Raw genomic sequence first — 20,623 nt, forward strand, 5'->3', positions numbered from 1 at the left:
CAACCCTAACCATGGGCCCTGGCCCTGACCCTAAAACAACCCTAACCCTGGGACCTGGCCCTGACCCTAAAACAACCCTAACCCTGGGCCCTGGCCCTTAACCTAAAACAACCCTAACCCTTGGCCCTGGCCCTGACCCTAAAACAAGCCTAACCCAGGGCCCCGGCCCTGACCCTAAAACAAGCCTAACCCTGGGCCCTGGCACTGACCCTAAAACAACCCTAAACCTGGGCCCTGTCTCTGACCCCAAAACAACCCTAACCCTGGGCCCCGGCCCTGACCCTAAAACAAGCCTAACCCTCGGCCCTCCCCCTGACCCTAAAACAACCCTAACCCTGGGCCCTGGACCTGACCCTAAAACAACCCTATCCCTGGGCCCTGGCCCTGACCCTAAAACAAGCCTAACCCAGGGCCCTGGACGTGATCCTAAAACAACCCTATCCCTGGGCCCTGGCCCTGACCCTAAAACAAGCCTAATCCTGGGCCCTGGCCCTGACCCTAAAACACCCCTAAACCTGGGCCCTGGCCCTGACCCTAAAACAATCCTAATGCTGGGCCCTGGCCCTGACCTAAAACAACCCTGACCCTGGGCCCTGGCCCTGACCCTAAAACAACCCTAATCCTGGGCCCTGGCACTAAAACAAGCTTAAACCTGGGCCCATGTCCTGACCCTAAAACAACCCTAACCCTGGGCCCTGGCCCTGACCCTAAAACAACCCTAAACCTGGGCCCTGGCCCTGACCCTAAAACAACACTAACCCTGGGCACTGGCCCTGACCCTAAAACAACCCTAACCCTGGGCCCTGGCTCTGACCCTAAAACAAGCCTAACCCTGGGCCCTGGCCCTGACCCTAAAACAACCCTAAACCTGGGCCCTGTCCTTGACCCTAAAACAAGCCTAAACCTGGGCCCTGGCCCTGACCCTAAAACAAGCCTAACCGTGGGCCCAGGACCTGACCCTAAAACAAGCCTAACCCCGGGCCCTGGCCCTGACCCTAAAACAACCCTAACCCTGGGCCCTGGCCCTGACCCTAAAACAACCCTAACCCTGGGCCCTGGCACAAAAACAACCCTAACCCTAGGCCCAGGACCTGACCCTAAAACAACCCTAACCCTGGGCCCTGGTCCTGACCCTAAAACAACCCTAACCGTGGGCCCTGTCCCTGACCCTAAAACAAGACTAACCCAGGGCCCTGGCCCTGACCTAAAACAAACCTGACCCTGGGCCCTGTCCCTGACCCTAAAACAAGCCTAACCGTGGGCCCTGGCCCTGACCCTAAAACAACCCTAACCCTGGGCCCTGGCCATGACACTAAAACAACACTAACCCTGGGCCCTGATCCTAAAACAAGCCTAACCCTGGGAACCGAACCTAAAAAAACCCTAACCCGGGGCCCTGGCACTAAAACAAGCCTAACCCTGGGCCCTGGCCCTGACCCTAAAACAACCCTAAACCTGGGCCCTGTCCCTGACCCTAAAACAAGCCTAACGCTCGGCCCTGGCCCTGACCCTAAAACAAGCCTAACCCTGGGCCCTGGCCCTGACCCTGACCCTAAAACAAGCCTAAACCTGTGCCATGGCCCTGACCCTAAAACAACCCTAACCCTCGGTCCTGGCCCTGACCCTAAAACAACCCTAACCCTGGGACCTGGCCCTGACCTAAAACAACCCTAACCCTGGGCCCTGGACCTGACCTAAAACAACCCTAAACCTGGGCCCTGGCCCTGACCCTAAAACAACCCTAACCCTGGTCCCTGACCCTAAAACAACCCTAACCCTGGGCCCTGACCCTAAAACAACACTAACCCTGGGCCCTGACTCTAAAACAACCCTAACCCTGGGCCCTGTCCCTGACCCTTAAACAACCCTAACCCTGGGCCCTGACCCTAAAACAACACTAACCCTGGTCCCTGACCCTAAAACAACCCTAACTCTGGGCCCTGACATTAAAACAACCCTAACCCTGGGCCCTAACCCTAAAACAACCCTAACCCTGGTCCCTGACCCTAAAACAACCCTAACCCTGGGCCCTGACCCTAAAACAACACTAACCCTGGGCCCTGACTCTAAAACAACCCTAACCCTGGGCCCTGTCCCTGACCCTGAAACAACCCTAACCCTGGGCCCTGGCCCCGACCCTAAAACAACCCTAATCCTGGGCCCTGGTCCTGACCTAAAACAACCCTAACCCTGGGCCCTGGTCCTAAAACAACCCTATCCCTGGGGCCTGGCCATGACCTAAAACAACCCTAACCCTGGGCCCTGGCCCTGACCCTAAAACAACCGTAACCCTGGGCCCTGGCACTAAAACAAGCCTAACCCTGGGCCCTGGCCCTGACCCTAAAACAACCCTATCCCTGGGCCCTGGCCATGACCTAAAACAACCCTAAACCTGGGCCCTGGCCCTGACCCTAAAACAAACCTAACCCTGGGCCCTGGCCCTGACCCAAAAACAACCATAACTCTGGGCCCTGGCCCTGACCCTAAAACAACCCTAATCCTGGGAACTGGCCATGACCCTAAAACAACCCTAACCCTGGGCCATGGCCCCGACCCTAAAACAACCCTAAACCTGGGCCCTGGCCCTGAGCCTAAAACCCTAACCCTGGACCCTGGACCAGTGCCTAAAAACCTAACCCTGAGCCCTGACCCTAAAACAACCCTAACTTTGGGCCCTGGCCCTGACCCTAAAACAACCCTAACCCTAGGCCGTGGCCCTGACCCTAAAACAAAGCTAACCCTGGGCCCTGGCCCTGACCCTAAAACAACCCTAACCCCGGGCCCTGACCCTAAAACAACCCTAACCCTGGGCCCTGACCCTGAAACAACCCTAACCCAGGGCCCTGACCCTGAAACAACCCTAACCCTGGGCCCTGACCCTGAAAAAACCCTAACCCTGGGCCCTGACCCTGAAACAACCCTAACCATGGGCCCTGACCCTGAGCCTAAAACCCTAACCCTGGGCCCTGGCCCTGAGCCTAAAACCCTAACCCTGGGCCCTGGCCCTTACCCTAAAACCCTAACCCTGGGCCCTGGCCCTGATCCTAAAACCCTAACCGTGGGTCCTGACCCTAAAACAACCCTACCCTGGGCCTTGACCCTAAAACAACCCCAAGCCTGGGCCCTGACCCTTAAACAACCCTAACACTGGGCCCTTACCCTAAAACAACCCTAACCCTGGGCCCTGACCCTTAAACAACGCTAACCCTGGGCCCTGACCCTAAAACAACCCTAACCCTGGGCCCTGGCCCTGAGCCTAAAACAAGCCTAACCCTCGAACCTGACCCTGAACCTAAAACAACCCTAACGCTGGGCCTTGGCCCTGACCCTAAAACAACCCTAACCCTGGGCCCTGACCCTGACCCTAAAACAACCCTAACCCTGGGCCCTGGCCCTGACCCTAAAACAAGCCTAACCCTGGGCCCTGGCCCTGAACCTAAAACAAGCCTAACCCTGGGCCCTGGCCCTGACCCAAAAACAACCCTAACCCCGGGCCCTGGCCCTGACCCTAAAACAACCCTAATCCTGGGCCCTGGCCCGGACCTAAAACAACCCTAAACCTGGGCACTGACCCTGACCCTAAAACAACCCTAACCCTGGGCCCTAGCAGTAAAACAAGCCTAACCCTGGGCCCAGGTCCTGACCCTATAACAACCCTAACCCTGGGCCCTGGCCCTGACCCTAAAACAACCCTAAACCTGGGCCCTGGCCCTGACTCTAAAACCCTAACCCTGGGCCCTGGCCCTGAGCCTAAAACCCTAACCCTGGGCCCTGGCCCTGAGCCTAAAACCCTAACCCTGGGCCCTAACCCTAAAACAACCATAACCCTGGGCCCTGACCCTAAAACAACCCTAACCCTGCGCCCTGAAACTAAAACAACCCTAACCCTGGGCCCTGACCCAAAAACAACCCTAACCCTGGGCCCTGACCCTAAAAGAACCCTAAACCTGGGCCCTGGCCCTGACCCTAAAACAACCCTAATCCTGGGACCTGGCCATGACCCTAAAACAACCCTAACCCTGGGCCCTGGCCCCGACCCTAAAACAACCCTAAACCTGGGCCCTGGCCCTGAGCCTAAAACCCTAACCCTGGACCCTGGACCAGTGCCTAAAAACCGAACCCTGGGCCCTGACCCTAAAACAACCCTAACTTTGGGCCCTGGCCCTGACCCTAAAACAACACTAACCCTGGGCCCTGACCCTAAAACAACCCTAACCCTGGGCCCTGACCCTAAAACAACCCTAACCCTGGGCCCTGACCCTAAAACAACCCTAACCCTGGGCCCTGACCCTAAAACAACCCTAACTCTGGGCCCTGACATTAAAACAACCCTAACCCTGGGCCCTGGCCCAAATTGTAATGAGGTCTGTTGGGCAAAATTCCATATAAGCATAGTATAAATTAATAAAGCAAATCGTGATAAATTAGTACGATTGACTTTCTGGAGTTTCTGACAATAAAAGTAAGGAAAATGCAGAACACAAAGACAGAGAGTAAAAAGAGAAATTAGGAAAGCATTCTACATGTTTAATAGGAAGACACTGGCCGTGTTCGTGCAGCGGCAGTATGTCGTGACATGACATACTTTGGAGAGAAGTTAACAGATGAGGAAGTTGATAAAAATCATCAGAGAAGCAAAATACTGGTAGCGACACTCAAGGAAACCACGAAATTTCCATAACTTATGTCAGCAAAGTGGGAATATTGTACAGTGTGTGTTGAAGTTCCTATACAACATTGTTTATCTGCCATTTGTTTGTTTGTAAGGAATGTATATACTAAAAGTTCTTTTTGCTGTCAAAAGAATATGTGTGAATAAGTCATTTTAACTTATTCTTCGTTTTTCTTTTATTTTCCTGCCATCATCCCACAGCCTTACTTTAGAAATTTTTTCTTTAGAAAATTGAACAAGTGCCCCTTGTGGTGGCACATACCTCGAGGATGGGAGGCAGGGGTGGAAGGGTCACTTGAGGCCATTAGTTTGACAGCAGCCTGGCCAACAAAGTGAGACCCCATGTCTGCAAAACAATTTAAAAATTAGCCAAGTATCGTCATGTATACCTACAGTCCCAGCTACCTCAACTTACGGAGAAAGTTCAGGGCCTGGAGAGAAGGCTGGGAGGCAGGAGCTGGGTCTAAAGAGGCCATTGTAACGACGGAGCTGTGCCTGTGGAGGCTGTTGTGAGGCAGTAGGCTCATCTGCGGAGACTGCCGTGAGGTAGGGTATGGGCCTAAATAGGCCATTGTGAGTCATGAGCTTGGTCTGTAGAGGCTGACTGGAGAGAGTTCTGGGCCTGGCGAGGCTGCCGGGAGGTAGGAGCTGGGCCAAAAGATTTAAGCACATTTACGTTGATTAGGCACTTCATTTCCATTATTACACTGTAATATATATTAAAATAATTATAGAACTCACCATAATGTAGAATCAGTGGGTGTGTTAAGCTTGTTTTCCTGAAACTGGATGGTCCCACCTGAGCGTGATGGGAGAAAGTGACAGATCAATAGGTGTTAGATTCTCATAAGGACAGCGCAACCTAGATCCCTCACATGGACGGTTCACAACAGGGTGCGTTCTCCTATGAGAATCTAATGCTGCTGCTCATCTGAGAAGGTAGAGCTCAGGCGGGAATGTGAGCAAAGGGGAGTGGCTGTAAATACAGACGAAGCTTCCCTCACTCCCTCACTCGACACCACTCACCTCCTGCTGTGTGGCTCCTTACGGCTCCATGGCTCAGGGCTTGGGGACCCCTGCTCAAGTGCATCCAAAGCGACCCTTCCCAAACCAGTCTTCACAGTGGTCAAGGGCAGCAACCACTTAGCTCCCAAGGCATGTGCCTCAGCTGACATTTCATCACAATCAACAGTAAGTGGTAGCTTGAGTCACTGTGAGGTCACCTACTGGAAATCACCAGCATCCCATTTCCCACTGGCAAAGAGCTCAGCACTGCCCCCTGGGAAACCAAACCTATGCCCAAATCCCATCTGTGTGGGTTTACCTCCTGGGACCCCTCCTAACATATTAGAGTCCAATCAGGAAGCATAAACCACTCAAAAGTTTAAAGTGGTAAAATTTAATATGGAGAATTATTCATTATAACAGGTGAACAGCATAATGAGAGATTGGCTAGCACAAAGTAAAGAGAACGCTAGAGAATATAGGACTAGCCCAGGCCAGGCATGGTGGCTCATACCTGAAATTCCAGCAATTTGAGAAGCTAATGCAGGAGGATTGCTTAAGGCCAGGAGCTAGAGACCGGTCTGGACAACACAGTGAGACCCTGTCTCTATCCAAAAGAAGAAAAAAGTTAGCTGGGGGTGGTGGTGCACACTTGTAGTCCCAGCTACTCGGAATGCTGAAGTTTGAGCCTGGGAGGTCAAGGCTGCAGTGAGGCATGATTATGCCACTACAGTCCAGCCTGGTGACAGAGCAAGACCCTGTCTCAAAGACCAAAACAACAACAACCATTTACAGACAGAAAAGAAATAGAGCCAATAAGCTGAGGAAAGATGTTGAAATGTGACAAGTAAAGTAACATGAGGTCTTTTGTCTATTTAAAATAATCAAACAAAAAATGACTTACTAAATTATAATACCCTGTGCTGGCAAAGGTGCAGTGAAATGGGCACTTTCTTATACTATGAGGAGTATTTAAATTGTGTGTAAGCCTTCCCGGGTAAAGCCCGTCAATTTTTTAAAATAATGGAGACAGGGTCTCACCATACTGCCATACTGCCTCCTCCAACTCTTGGCCTCAAGCAATCCTCCTCTCTTAGCCTCCCAAAGTGCTAAGATTATAGCTGGGAGGCACCCAAAACCCTGTCAATTTACATCAAGGGTAATGAGAATGTCCATTCACCATGTCTCACAGTAATCTTACTTCTGGGGAGACAATTCAATCTAAACAAAAGGTCATCTGCACACACACAGTAAAAATCTGGGAGTAACTGAAGACAGAGTTGGTAGGTAAGTGAAATAAGAAACAGTTATAAGAAATTAAACCATGGTATCAATAGGCACCTGGTATAAAAGGTCAGTTGATGTTAGCTGCTACTTTTTTGTTGTTTTGAGACAGGGTCTCACTCTGTCACCCAGGCTGCAGTGCAGAGGCCTGATCATGACTCACTGCAGTCTCAGCCTCCCTGGGCTCAAGTGATCCTCCCACCTCAGCCTCCCAAGTAGCTGGGACTACAGGAACATGCCACCACACTAGGCTAATTCATGTATTTTTCTGTAGGGATGGTGACTCCCCCTTTGTTTCCAAGGCCTATCGCAAACTCTTGGCCTCAAGCCATCCTCCTGCCTCAGCCTCCCAAAGTGTTGCGATTACCAGTGTGAGCCACCACACCTGGCCAGCTGCTACTTTTAGCAATATTATTATTATTATTCCACTCAATTAAAAATTATTATTTTCAAGGCTATGCAACAGTATGTATCCTACAGAGTAATTGTAAAAACATATACAGTCGCCGTCCCTCAGTATACAGAATTAGTTCCAGCCCCCCATCTCTGCATATACCAAAATCCATGCTTACTCACGTTTCGCTGTCACCCCTCTGGAATCCACGTATACGAAAATTCCAAATATTAGTTGGGCATAGTGGCAAGCACCTGTAGTCTCAGCCACGTGGGAGGTTGAGGTGGGAGGATCGCTTCAGCCTGGAAGGTTGAGGCTGTGGTCAGCTGTGATAGCACTACTACACTCCAGCCTTGGACAACAGAGGGAGACCCTGTCTCAGAAAAAAAAAAACAAAATACAACAGGTTAGAAACTGTAATGAGGTCTGTTGGGCAAAATTCCATATAAGCAAAGTATAAATTAATACAGCAAATCGTGATAAATTAGTACGATTGACTTTCTGGAGTTTCTGACAATAAAAGTAAGGAAAATGCAGAACACGAAAACAGAGAGTAAAAAGAGAAATTAGGAAAGCATTCTACATGTTTAATAGGAAGACACTGGCCATGTTCGTGCAGCGGCAGTATGTCGTGACATGACATACCTTGGAGAGAAGTTAACAGATGAGGAAGTTGATAAAAATCATCAGAGAAGCAAAATACTGGTAGCGACACTCAAGTAATCCATGAAATTTCCATAACTTATGTCAGCAAAGTGGGAATATTGTACAGTGTGTTGAAGTTCCCATACAACATTGTTTATCTCCCGTGTGTTTGTTTGTAAGGAATGTATATACTAAAAGTTCTTTTTGCTGTCAAAAGAATATGTGTGAATAAGTCATTTTAACTTATTCTTCGTTTTTCTTTTATTTTCCTGCCATCATCCCACAGCCTTACTTTAGAAATTTTTTCTTTAGAAAATTGAACAAGTGCCCCTTGTGGTGGCACATACCTCGAGGATGGGAGGCAGGGGTGGAAGGGTCACTTGAGGCCATTAGTTTGACACCAGCCTGGCCAACAAAGTGAGACCCCATGTCTGCAAAACAATTTAAAAATTAGCCAAGTATCGTCATGTATACCTACAGTCCCAGCTACCTCAACTTACGGAGAAAGTTCAGGGCCTGGAGAGAAGGCTGGGAGGCAGGAGCTGGGTCTAAAGAGGCCATTGTAACGACGGAGCTGTGCCTGTGGAGGCTGTTGTGAGGCAGTAGGCTCATCTGCGGAGACTGCCATGAGGTAGGGTATGGGCCTAAATAGGCCATTGTGAGTCATGAGCTTGGTCTGTAGAGGCTGACTGGAGAGAGTTCTGGGCCTGGCGAGGCTGCCGGGAGGTAGGAGCTGGGCCAAAAGATTTAAGCACATTTACGTTGATTAGGCATTTCATTTCCATTATTACACTGGAATATATAATAAAATAATTATAGAACTCACCATAATGTAGAATCAGTGGGCGTGTTAAGCTTGTTTTCCTGAAACTGGATGGTCCCACCTGAGCGTGATGGGGGAAAGTGACAGATCAATAGGTATTAGATTCTCATAAGCACAGCGCAACCTAGATCCCTCACATGCACGGTTCACAACAGGGTGCGTTCTCCTATGAGAATCTAATGCTGCTGCTCATCTGAGAAGGTGGAGCTCAGGCGGGAATGTGAGCAAAGGGCAGTGGCTGTAAATACAGACGAAGCTTCCCTCACTCCCTCACTCGACACCACTCACCTGCTGTGTGGCTCCTTACGGCTCCATGGCTCAGGGCTTGGGGACCCCTGCTCAAGTGCATCCAAAGCGTCCCTTCCCACACCAGTCTTCATAGTAGTCAACGGCAGCAACCACTTAGCTCCCAAGGCGTGTGCCTCAGCTGGCATTTCATCACAATCAACAGTAAGTGGTAGCTTGAGTCGTTGTGAGGTCACTTCCTGGAAATCACCCTAACCCTGGGCCCCGGGCCCTGACCCTAAAACCCTAACCCTGGGCCCCGGGACCTGACCCTGAAGCCCTAACCCTGGGCCCCGGGCCCGGACCCTGAAGCCCTAACCCTGGGCCCCGGGCCCTGACCCTGAAGCCCTAACCCTGGGCCCCGGGCCCTGACCCTGAAGCCCTAACCCTGGGCCCCGGGCCCTGACCCTGAAGCCCTAACCCTGGGCCCCGGGACCGGACCCTGAAGCCCTAACCCTGGGCCCCGGGCCCTGACCCTGAAGCCCTAACCCTGGGCCCCGGGCCCTGACCCTGAAGCCCTAACCCTGGGCCCCGGGCCCTGACCCTGAAGCCCAAACCCTGGGCCCCGGGCCCTGACCCTGAAGCCCAAACCCTGGGCCCCGGCCCTGACCCTGAAGCCCTAACCCTGGGCCCCGGGCCCTGACCCTGAAGCCCTAACCCTGGGCCCCGGGCCCTGACCCTGAAGCCCTAACCCTGGGCCCTGGCCCTGAGCCTAAAACCCTAACCCTGGGCCCTGGCCCTGACTCTAAAACCCTAACCCTGGGCCCTGGCCCTGAGCCTAAAACCCTAACCCTGGGCCCTGGCCCTGAGCCTAAAACCCTAACCCTGGGCCCTGGCCCTGAGCCTAAAACCCTAACCCTGGGCCCTAACCCTAAAACAACCATAACCCTGGGCCCTGACCCTAAAACAACCCTAACCCTGCGCCCTGAAACTAAAACAACCCTAACCCTGGGAACTGACCCAAAAACAACCCTAAAACTGGGCCCTGACCCTAAAAGAACCCTAAACCTGGGCCCTGGCCCTGACCCTAAAACAACCCTAATCCTGGGACCTGGCCATGACCCTAAAACAACCCTAACCCTGGGCCCTGGCCCCGACCCTAAAACAACCCTAAACCTGGGCCCTGGCCCCGAACCTAAAACCCTAACCCTGGACCCTGGACCAGTGCCTAAAAACCTAACCCTGGGCCCTGACCCTAAAACAACCCTAACTTTGGGCCCTGGCCCTGACCCTAAAACAACCCTAACCCTAGGCGGTGGCCCTGACCCTAAAACAAAGCTAACCCTGGGCCCTGGCCCTGATCCTAAAACAACCCTAACCCCGGGCCCTGACCCTAAAACAACCCTAACCCTGCGCCCTGACCCTAAAACAACCCTAACCCTGGGCCCTGACCCTAAAACAACCCTATCATTGGGCCCTGACCCTAAAACAACCCTAACCCTGGGCCCTGACCCTAAAACAACCCAAACTCTGGGCCCTGACCCTGAAACAACCCTAACCCTGGGCCCTGACCCTGAAACAACCCTAACTCTGGGCCCTGACCCTGAAACAACCTTAACCCTGGGCCCTGACCCTGAAACAACCCTAACCCTGGGCCCTGACCCTGAAAAAACCCTAACCCTGGGCCCTGACCCTGAAACAACCCTAACCATGGGCCCTGACCCTGAGCCTAAAACCCTAACCCTGGGCCCTGGCCCTGAGCCTAAAACCCTAACCCTGGGCCCTGGCCCTTACCCTAAAACCCTAACCCTGGGCCCTGGCCCTGATCCTAAAACCCTAACCGTGGGTCCTGACCCTAAAACAACCCTACCCTGGGCCTTGACCCTAAAACAACCGCAACCCTGGGCTCTGACCCTAAAACAACCCTAACACTGGGCCCTGACCCTAAAACAACCCTAACCCTGGGCCCTGACCCTAAAACAACACTAACCCTGGGCCCTGACCCTAAAACAACCCTAACCCTGGGCCCTGACCCTTAAACAACCCTAACCCTGGGCCCTGACCCTAAAACAACCCTAACCCTGGGCCCTGACCCTAAAACAACCCTAACTCTGGGCCCTGACATTAAAACAACCCTAACCCTGGGCCCTGGCCCAAATTGTAATGAGGTCTGTTGGGCAAAATTCCATATAAGCATAGTATAAATTAATAAAGCAAATCGTGATAAATTAGTACGATTGACTTTCTGGAGTTTCTGACAATAAAAGTAAGGAAAATGCAGAACACAAAGACAGAGAGTAAAAAGAGAAATTAGGAAAGCATTCTACATGTTTAATAGGAAGACACTGGCCGTGTTCGTGCAGCGGCAGCATGTCGTGACATGACATACCTTGGAGAGAAGTTAACAGATGAGGAAGTTGATAAAAATCATCAGAGAAGCAAAATACTGGTAGCGACACTCAAGGAAACCACGAAATTTCCATAATTTATGTCAGCAAAGTGGGAATATTGTACAGTGTGTGTTGAAGTTCCTATACAACATTGTTTATCTGCCGTTTGTTTGTTTGTAAGGAATGTATATACTAAAAGTTCTTTTTGCTGTCAAAAGAATATGTGTGAATAAGTCATTTTAACTTATTCTTCTGTTTTTCTTTTATCTTCCTGCCATCATCCCACAGCCTTACTTTAGAAATTTTTTCTTTAGAAAATTGAACAAGTGCCCCTTGTGGTGGCACATACCTCGAGGATGGGAGGCAGGGGTGGAAGGGTCACTTGAGGCCATTAGTTTGACAGCAGCCTGGCCAACAAAGTGAGACCCCATGTCTGCAAAACAATTTAAAAATTAGCCAAGTATCGTCATGTATACCTACAGTCCCAGCTACCTCAACTTACGGAGAAAGTTCAGGGCCTGGAGAGAAGGCTGGGAGGCAGGAGCTGGGTCTAAAGAGGCCATTGTAACGACGGAGCTGTGCCTGTGGAGGCTGTTGTGAGGCAGTAGGCTCATCTGCGGAGACTGCCGTGAGGTAGGGTATGGGCCTAAATAGGCCATTGTGAGTCATGAGCTTGGTCTGTAGAGGCTGACTGGAGAGAGTTCTGGGCCTGGCGAGGCTGCCGGGAGGTAGGAGCTGGGCCAAAAGATTTAAGCACATTTACGTTGATTAGGCACTTCATTTCCATTATTACACTGGAATATATAATAAAATAATTATAGAACTCACCATAATGTAGAATCAGTGGGCGTGTTAAGCTTGTTTTCCTGAAACTGGATGGTCCCACCTGAGCGTGATGGGGGAAAGTGACAGATCAATAGGTATTAGATTCTCATAAGCACAGCGCAACCTAGATCCCTCACATGCACGGTTCACAACAGGGTGCGTTCTCCTATGAGAATCTAATGCTGCTGCTCATCTGAGAAGGTGGAGCTCAGGCGGGAATGTGAGCAAAGGGGAGTGGCTGTAAATACAGACGAAGCTTCCCTCACTCCCTCACTCGACACCACTCACCTGCTGTGTGGCTCCTTACGGCTCCATGGCTCAGGGGTTGGGGACCCCTGCTCAAGTGCATCCAAAGCGACCCTTCCCACACCAGTCTTCATAGTAGTCAAGGGCAGCAACCACTTAGCTCCCAAGGCGTGTGCCTCAGCTGGCATTTCATCACAATCAACAGTAAGTGGTAGCTTGAGTCGTTGTGAGGTCACTTCCTGGAAATCACCCTAACCCTGGGCCCCGGGCCCTGACCCTAAAACCCTAACCCTGGGCCCCGGGACCTGACCCTAAAACCCTAACCCTGGGCCCCGGTCCCTGACCCTGAAGCTCTAACCCTGGGCCCCGGGCCCGGACCCTGAAGCCCTAACCCTGGGCCCCGGGCCCTGACCCTGAAGCCCTAACCCTGGGCCCCGGGCCCTGACCCTGAAGCCCTAACCCTGGGCCCCGGGACCGGACCCTGAAGCCCTAACCCTGGGCCCCGGGCCCTGACCCTGAAGCCCTAACCCTGGGCCCCTGGCCCTGACCCTGAAGCCCTAACCCTGGGCCCCGGGCCCTGACCCTGAAGCCCAAACCCTGGGCCCCGGGCCCTGACCCTGAAGCCCAAACCCTGGGCCCCGGCCCTGACCCTGAAGCCCTAACCCTGGGCCCCGGGCCCTGACCCTGAAGCCCTAACACTGGGCCCCGGGCCCTGACCCTGAAGCCCTAACCCTGGGCCTCGGGCCCTGACCCTGAAGCCCTAACCCTGGGCCTCGGGCCCTGACCCTGAAGCCGTAACCCTGGGCCCCGGGCCCTGGCCTTGAAGCCCTAACCCTGGGCCCCGGGCCCTGTCCCTAAAGCCCTAACCCTGGGCCCCGGGCCCTGACCCTAAAGCCCTAACCCTGGGCCCCGGGCCCTGGCCCTAAAGCCCTAACCGTGGGCCCCGGGCCCTGGCCCTAAATCCCTAACCCTGGCCCCGGGCCCTGGCCCTAAAGCCCTAACCCTGGGCCCCAGGCACTGACCCTAAAACCCTAACCCTGGGCCCTGGGCCCTGACCCTAAAACCCTAACGCTGGGCCCTGTCCCTAAAACCCTAACCCTGGGCCCTGACCCTAAAACCCTAACCCTGGGCCCTGACCCTAAAACCCTAACCCTGGGCCCTGACCCTAAAACCCTAACCCTTCGCCCTTACCCTAAAACCCTAACCCTTCGCCCTTACCCTAAAACCCTAACCCTAACCCTAGTGAGCCTAGACCACACATTGCACTCCAGCCTGGGTGACAGAGCATGACTCTGTCTCAAAAAAAAAAAAAAAGAAAAAAGACAGAGAAAAGAAAGCCAACAAGACACCATTAGGCAACCCATTGTCAGGTTATGGGAGTTTGAAAAGGAAAGTAGAGAAAGGAGAAGAAAGCTTATTTAAAGAATGGCTGAAAACTGCCTAAATCATGGGAAAGATTTAGACATCTAAATCCATGAAGCTTAAAGATTCCTGAAGAGTTTCAAACCAAATAGATACTCACCAAGTCACAATATAATCAAATAGTCAAAAGTTAAAGAAACTTTGCAGGTCAGGACAGAATCGAATAATACATTGAAAGTGCTGAAAGAAAAAAAGTGCCAGCAACTAATACTATGTCTGACAAAGCTGTCCTTCAGAAAGAAAAAAGAAATAACGTGCTTCCTCGACAAACAAAGCTGAGGGCATTCAGACCACTAGGTCTACCTTAAAAAAATGCTTAACGGAGTTTTTCAAGTAAAAATGAATGAAGTTGGGAGCAGTGGCTCATGCCCGTAATCCCATTTTGGGAGGCTGAGGTGGGTGGATCACCTGAGGTCGGGAGGTCAAGACCAGCCTGGCCAACATGGCAAAACCCCACCCCCAGTAAAAATACAAAAAATTAGCCAGGTATGAAGGCCACTGAGATCGTGCCACTGCACTCCAGCCTGGGTGATAAGAGTCAAACCACATTTCAAAAACAAAAAAACAAACAAAAAAAACAAAACTTGAGGCCTGGTCTTCTGCTCCTCTCCAACCCCCACTTCTCTGGGCCCAAGCCACCTGGGCTGAGGAGGGGGTGAGGTGTGAGCCCCTGCCAGGAACTCCCTGCCCGGACCAAGTACTCGGCCCCCAGGCCTGCATTCAGTGAGGCCTCCCGTGGCGTCAGCATGTTCGTGTGGAGGAATGTGGCCATGTTCCCCTGGTACTCCATCCCCTTCCTGACCCCTCCCTGCAGCCACACGAGGCCCAGCAACCTGCCAGTTACTCAGTGGCCTCCAACCAGAGAAAACAACCTGCCAAGTTGGCAGCTGTTGCTCATGAGCATCCACCAGGTGGCACAGGGAGTGTTGACCCTGGGCGGCCCCCTGGAGCCACCTGCCCTGAAAGCCCAGGGCCCGCAACCCTACACACTTTGGGGGTGGTGGAACCTGTTAAAAGCTCACCTCCCACCATGGAGGAGGAGCCCTGGGCCCCTCAGGGGAGTCCCTGCTGGACAGTGAGACAGAGAATGACCATGATGATGCTTTCCTCTCCATCATGTCTCCTGACACCCAGTTGCCTCTACCACTCAGATGATGTCAGGCCCAGTCCCTCAGTGCCCTGCGCAAGGAACAGGACTCATCTTCTGAGAAGGATGGACGCAGCCCCAACAAATGGGACAAGGACCACATCGGTGGCCCATGAGTGGCCGTCATGATCTTCAGCAAGCGGCACCAGGCCCTGGCAGGGCGCACCAGGGTCACTCCAACCAGGATATCCGGACCGTCAGCCAGATGCTGACTCTGGCCCAAAGACTTCTACTCAGTATGGAGCTCCAGGCCACTTTGCAGCCCCTGGTGAGGGAGGTGTACATACCATGAATTGTGGGACCTTCAGAGCTTTTCACTTTTCGGAAAATAGCTCCTGTTGGGGCTACAAGATGGAGTGTGAAGAGGGCCTTGGGCCACAGGGAGGTGCCTGTGGACTAGGGGGAGTTCATGCACCCCTTCTTTCCCCAGAGGGGCTGGACTCAGGTGAGTATGGGGGTGGGGGCTCCTGCACTTCGACACAGGCAGCGGGAGGGTTTTCTCCCCATTCCCTCTGCACTCCCAACTTGAGCTATACTTTTTAAGAAAGTGATTCACCCTGCCTTTGCCCCCTTCCCCAGAACAGAACACGTTGATCATGGGCGATATTTTTCATTGTGCCAAACAGTTGCCATGACCGTCATTAAACCTGTTTAACACCAAATAATAAGGAAAATAAAATAAAAAATTCGAGCTTGGTGCAGAAACTCACCCCAAATAAATCACCTACCAAAATATTTACATAATGGTGGAAATATTCCAAAATTCAATATTTTGGGATTTATACACAAAAGATAAACAAATTAGAGGCCAAGAGGCTGCCAGAAGGGAAAAACGGGGCCTGGGAAGGCCGTTGTGAGGAATGAGCTGGGCCTAAAGAGGCCACTGGCAGGCGGGAGCTGGGCCTGCCGAAGCGGCCGAGAGGCAGGAGCTTTGGACTCGGGAGGCCGCAATGAGGCGAGAGCTAGCTGGGCATGGAGAGTCCGCTGTGAGTCCGCTGTGAGTCCGGGCCCGTGCAGGCCTTCGAGAGGCAGGAGGCCGGGCCTGCAAAGGCCCACTGGAGGTCAAGTTCTGGGCCTGAAGAGGCCACCAAAAGTCAAAAGCGGGGCCTGGGAAGGCCGCCAAGAGCCATGAGCTGGTCTGGGCTGAAAGAGGCCACTGGGAGGCAGGAGGAGCTGGGCCTGGAGAGGCTGACTCGAGGAAGTTTTGCACCTGGAGAGGCCGCCGAGAGGACGGAGCTGGGCCCGGGGAGGCCGACTTGCTGCTCTTCCGGGCCCAATTCCAGGCCGACTTGACGACAACTTGGGCCTGCTGGGAGCTGGGCAGGAGCTGAGTCCAAAGACGTTGTTGGGAGGCCAGAGTCAGGCCTGGAGACGCAGCCGGGAGGAAGAGCTGGGCCCGGAGAGGATGCCGGGAGGCTGCAAGTGGGTCTGGAGAGGCCGATTTGAGGAGGCCCGGCCTCCGCCTCCCGCATGGCGGCCTCTGCAGGCACAGCTGTTTCTCCTGGCTGCATCTCCCGCCTCCCAGCAAACAAGCTTTTTTGGCTCAGCTCCCGCCTGCGTTTGTAGACCCCGAAGTTTCTGCAACCAAGCTCTTCAGACCCACATCCCACCTCCCAGTACCTGAACAGTCCCAGCTCCGGCTGGAGAACAGAGTCTGTAGGCCCCGCTGTTGCCTCCCAGGGGAGTCTCCAAGCCCAGCTCTCACCCCACCACGACCTCCCAGGCCCAAGTCGCTGCCTGCCTCACAGCAGCCCGCGTGCAAACCTGCTCCTCCGTCACGGTGGCCTGTTGAGGCAGGGGCTCACGCTGACCTCTCTCAGCGTGGGAGGGGCCGGTGTGAGGCAAGGGCTCACGCTGACCTCTCTCAGCATGGGAGGGGCCGGGGTGAGGCAAGGGGCTCACGCTGACCTCTCTCAGCATGGGAGGGGCCGGTGTGAGGCAAGGGCTCACGCCGACCTCTCTCAGCATGGGAGGGGCCGGGGTGAGGCAAGGGGCTCACGCCGACCTCTCTCAGCGTGGGAGGGGCCGGTGTGAGGCAAGGGCTCACGCCGACCTCTCTCAGCGTGGGAGGGGCCGGTGTGAGGCAAGGGGCTCATGTTGACCTCTCTCAGCGTGGGAGGGGCCGGTGTGAGGCAAGGGCTCACGCCGACCTCTCTCAGCATGGGAGGGGCCGGGGTGAGGCAAGGGGCTCACGCTGACCTCTCTCAGCGTGGGAGGGGCCGGTGTGAGGCAAGGGCTCACGCCGACCTCTCTCAGCGTGGGAGGGGCCGGTGTGAGGCAAGGGGCTCATGTTGACCTCTCTCAGCGTGGGAGGGGCCGGTGTGAGGCAAGGGGCTCATGTTGACCTCTCTCAGCGTGGGAGGGGCCGGTGTGAGGCAAGGGCTCACGCCGACCTCTCTCAGCGTGGGAGGGGCCGGTGTGAGGCAAGGGGCTCATGCCGACCTCTCTCAGCGTGGGAGGGGCCGGTGTGAGGCAAGGGCTCACGCCGACCTCTCTCAGCGTGGGAGGGGCCGGTGTGAGGCAAGGGGCTCATGTTGACCTCTCTCAGCGTGGGAGGGGCCGGTGTGAGGCAAGGGCTCACGCCGACCTCTCTCAGCGTGGGAGGGGCCGGTGTGAGGCAAGGGGCTCATGTTGACCTCTCTCAGCGTGGGAGGGGCCGGTGTGAGGCAAGGGCTCACGCCGACCTCTCTCAGCGTGGGAGGGGCCGGTGTGAGGCAAGGGGCTCACGCCAACCTCTCTCAGCGTGGGAGGGGCCGGTGTGAGGCAAGGGGCTGACGCTGACCTCTCTCAGCGTGGGAGGGGCCGGTGTGAGGCAAGGGCTCACGCCGACCTCTCTCAGCGTGGGAGGGGCCGGTGTGAGGCAAGGGGCTGACGCTGACCTCTCTCACCGTGGGAGGGGCCGGTGTGAGTCAAGGGCTCACGCCGACCTCTCTCAGCATGGGAGGGGCCGGTGTGAGGCAAGGGCTCACGCCGACCTCTCTCAGCGTGGGAGGAGCCAGTGTGAGTCAAGGGGCTCACGCTGACCTCTCTCAGGATGGGAGGGGCCGGTGTGAGACAAGGGCTCACGCTGACCTCTCTCAGCGTGGGAGGAGCCAGTGTGTGGCAGGGGCTCATGCCTCTGGGCAGGGTACCAGAGGCATGGGCATCAACAGGCCACCGTGAGGGAGGAGCTGGGCCGCATGCGGGCTGCTGGGAGGCAGGCAGGGACTTGGCCCCAGGTGGCCGCCGTGGGGGCAAGAGCTGGGCCTGGAGAGGCCCCTGGGAGGCAAGAGCGGGACCTGCAGAGGCCGTTCTCCAACCATTGCTGGGCCCGTACAGGCCACCGGGCAGCAGGAATGAGGCCCAAAGAACTTGGCTGGAGAAAGTTCGGGACCTACAAAGGCGGTTGGGAGCTGGGCAGGAGTTGAGCCAAAAGAGCTTGCTTACTTGCTGGGAGGCATGGCTGGGAGATGCCGACTTCAGGACAACTTGGGCCTGCAGAGGTCACCGGGAGGCCCAAGCTTGGCGTGGAGGAGCCCACCGACCGGAGACCATTTCGGTCCTGCAGGTGCCATTGGAGGGCAGGAGCTCATCGTGGAGGGGGCACCGTGAGGCCTGACCTGGGCCTGGGGAGCTTGGCTTGAGGAAGCTGTGGGCCGACCAAGGACGCCAGGAGATGGGTAGGCACTGAGTCCAAAGAGGTTGTTGAGAGGCAGGAGTCAGGCCTGGAGACGCAGCCAGGAAGAGGAGCTTGGCCCGGAGAGGACGCCTGGAGGGTGCAAGTGAGTCTGGAGAGGCCGACTTGAGGAGGTTCTCAGCCCGGAGAGGCCGCCAGAAGGGAAAAACTGGGACTGGAAAGGCTGTTGTGAGGAATGAGCCCCATGGGCCTGAAGAGGCCACTGGCAGGCGGGAGCTGGGTGTGTAGAAGCTGCTGAAAGGTTGGGAGCTTGGCTTGTGGGGTCCACAGTGAGGCAGATGCTGGGCCTGAAGAATCTGCTTAAAAAGATTTAAGCACATTTACATTTATTAGGCACTTTATTTCCATTATTACATATATATAAATATATATACATATTATATATCCAATATATAATAAAATGATTATACAACTCACCATAATGTAGAATCAGTGGGCGTGTTAAGCTTGTTTTCCTGAAACTGGATGGTCCCACCTGAGTGTGATGGGAGAAAGTGACAGATCAATAGGTATTAGATACTCATAAGCACAGCGCAACCTAGATCCCTCACATGCATGGTTCACAACAGGGTGCGTTCTCCTATGAGAATCTAACGCTGCTGCTCATCTGAGAAGGTGGAGCTCAAGCGGGAATGTGAGCAAAGGGGAGTGGCTGTAAATACAGACGAAGCTTCCCTCACTCCCTCACTCGACACCACTCACCTCCTGCTGTGTGGCTCCCTACGGCTCCATGGCTCAGGGGTTGGGGACCCCTGCTCAAGTGCATCCAAAGCGACCCTTCCCACACCAGTCTTCATAGTGGTCAAGGGCAGCAACCACTTAGCTCCCAAGGCATGTGCCTCAGCTGGCATTTCGTCACAATCAGCAGTAAGTGGTAGCTTGAGTCACTGTGAGGTCACTTCCTGGAAATCACCAGCATCCCATTTCCCACTGGCAAAGAGCTCAGCACTGCCCCCTGGGAAACCAAACCTATGCCCAAATCCCATCTGTGTGGATAAACCCTGGGACCCTTCCTAACGTATTAGTCAGAGTCCAATCAGGAAGCATAAACCACTCAAAAGTTTAAAGTGGTAAAATTTAATACGGAGAATTATTCATTATAACAGGTGAACAGCATAATGAGAGATTGGCTAGCACAAAGTAAAGAGAACTCTAGAGAATACAGGACTAGCCCAGGCCAGGCATGGTGGCTCATGCCTGAAATTCCAGCAATTTGAGAAGCTAATGCAGGAGGATTGCTTAAGGCCAGGAGCTAGAGACCGGTCTGGACAACACAGTGAGAACCTGTCTCTATCCAAAAGAAGAAAAAAGTTAGCTGGGAGTGGTGGTGCACACTTGTAGTCCCAGCTACTCGGAATGCTGAAGTTTGAGCCTGGGAGGTCAAGGCTGCACTGAGGCATGATTATGCCACTACAGTCTAGCCTGGTGACAGAGCAAGACCCTGTCTCAAAGAACAAAACAACAACAACCATTTACAGACAGAAAAGAGGTAGAGCTAATAAGCTAAGGAAAGATGTTGAAATGTGACAAGTAAAGTAATATGAGGTCTTTTATCTATTTAAAATAATCAAACAAAAAATGACTTACTAAATTATAATACCCTGTGCTGGCAAAGGTGCAGTGAAATGGGCACTTTCTTATACTATGAGGGGTGTTTAAATTGTGTATAAGCCTTCCCGGGTAAAGCTTGTCAATTTTTTAAAATAATGGAGACAGGGTCTCACCATACTGCCATACTGCCTCCTCCAACTCTTGGCCTCAAGCAATCCTCCTCTCTTAGCTTCCCAAAGTGCTAAGATTATAGCTGGGAGGCACCCAAAATCCTGTCAATTTACATCAAGGGTAATGAGAATGTCCATTCACCATGAC

General features: G+C 53.8%; 2 long non-coding RNA genes across 6 annotated transcripts in view; both read right to left on the minus strand.

Annotated features, from left to right (window-relative positions):
* The window catches only part of LOC134758286 (uncharacterized), a 143,899-nt gene extending 131,109 nt beyond the window's left edge, over positions 1–12,790 (minus strand). Inside the window, exons 1-8 of one of the 3 annotated variants that reach the window (XR_010133290.1) lie at positions 12,552–12,790; positions 12,267–12,324; positions 11,941–12,173; positions 8,827–8,884; positions 8,501–8,733; positions 7,538–7,728; positions 5,414–5,471; positions 5,088–5,320 (exon numbers count right to left, since the gene is read on the minus strand). This is a non-coding gene — a long non-coding RNA (uncharacterized lncRNA). Of the gene's footprint in view, positions 1–5,087; positions 5,321–5,413; positions 5,472–7,533; positions 7,729–8,500; positions 8,734–8,826; positions 8,885–11,940; positions 12,174–12,266; positions 12,325–12,551 lie in introns of all 3 variants that reach the window. The other 2 variants (XR_010133289.1, XR_010133291.1) reach the window with 2 other exon arrangements.
* A 4,684-nt stretch (positions 12,791–17,474) lies between these two features.
* The window catches only part of LOC129532902 (uncharacterized), a 202,413-nt gene continuing 199,264 nt past the window's right edge, over positions 17,475–20,623 (minus strand). For 2 of the 3 annotated variants that reach the window (XR_010133293.1, XR_010133292.1), the window contains exons 11-12: positions 19,172–19,229; positions 17,475–19,050 (exon numbers count right to left, since the gene is read on the minus strand). This is a non-coding gene — a long non-coding RNA (uncharacterized lncRNA). The remainder of the gene's footprint in view (positions 19,051–19,171; positions 19,230–20,623) is intronic. The other variant, XR_010133294.1, reaches the window with a different exon arrangement.

The sequence above is a fragment of the Gorilla gorilla genome, chromosome 3, assembly GCF_029281585.2.
Source record: "Gorilla gorilla gorilla isolate KB3781 chromosome 3, NHGRI_mGorGor1-v2.1_pri, whole genome shotgun sequence".
Classification (NCBI taxonomy): domain Eukaryota; kingdom Metazoa; phylum Chordata; class Mammalia; order Primates; family Hominidae; genus Gorilla; species Gorilla gorilla.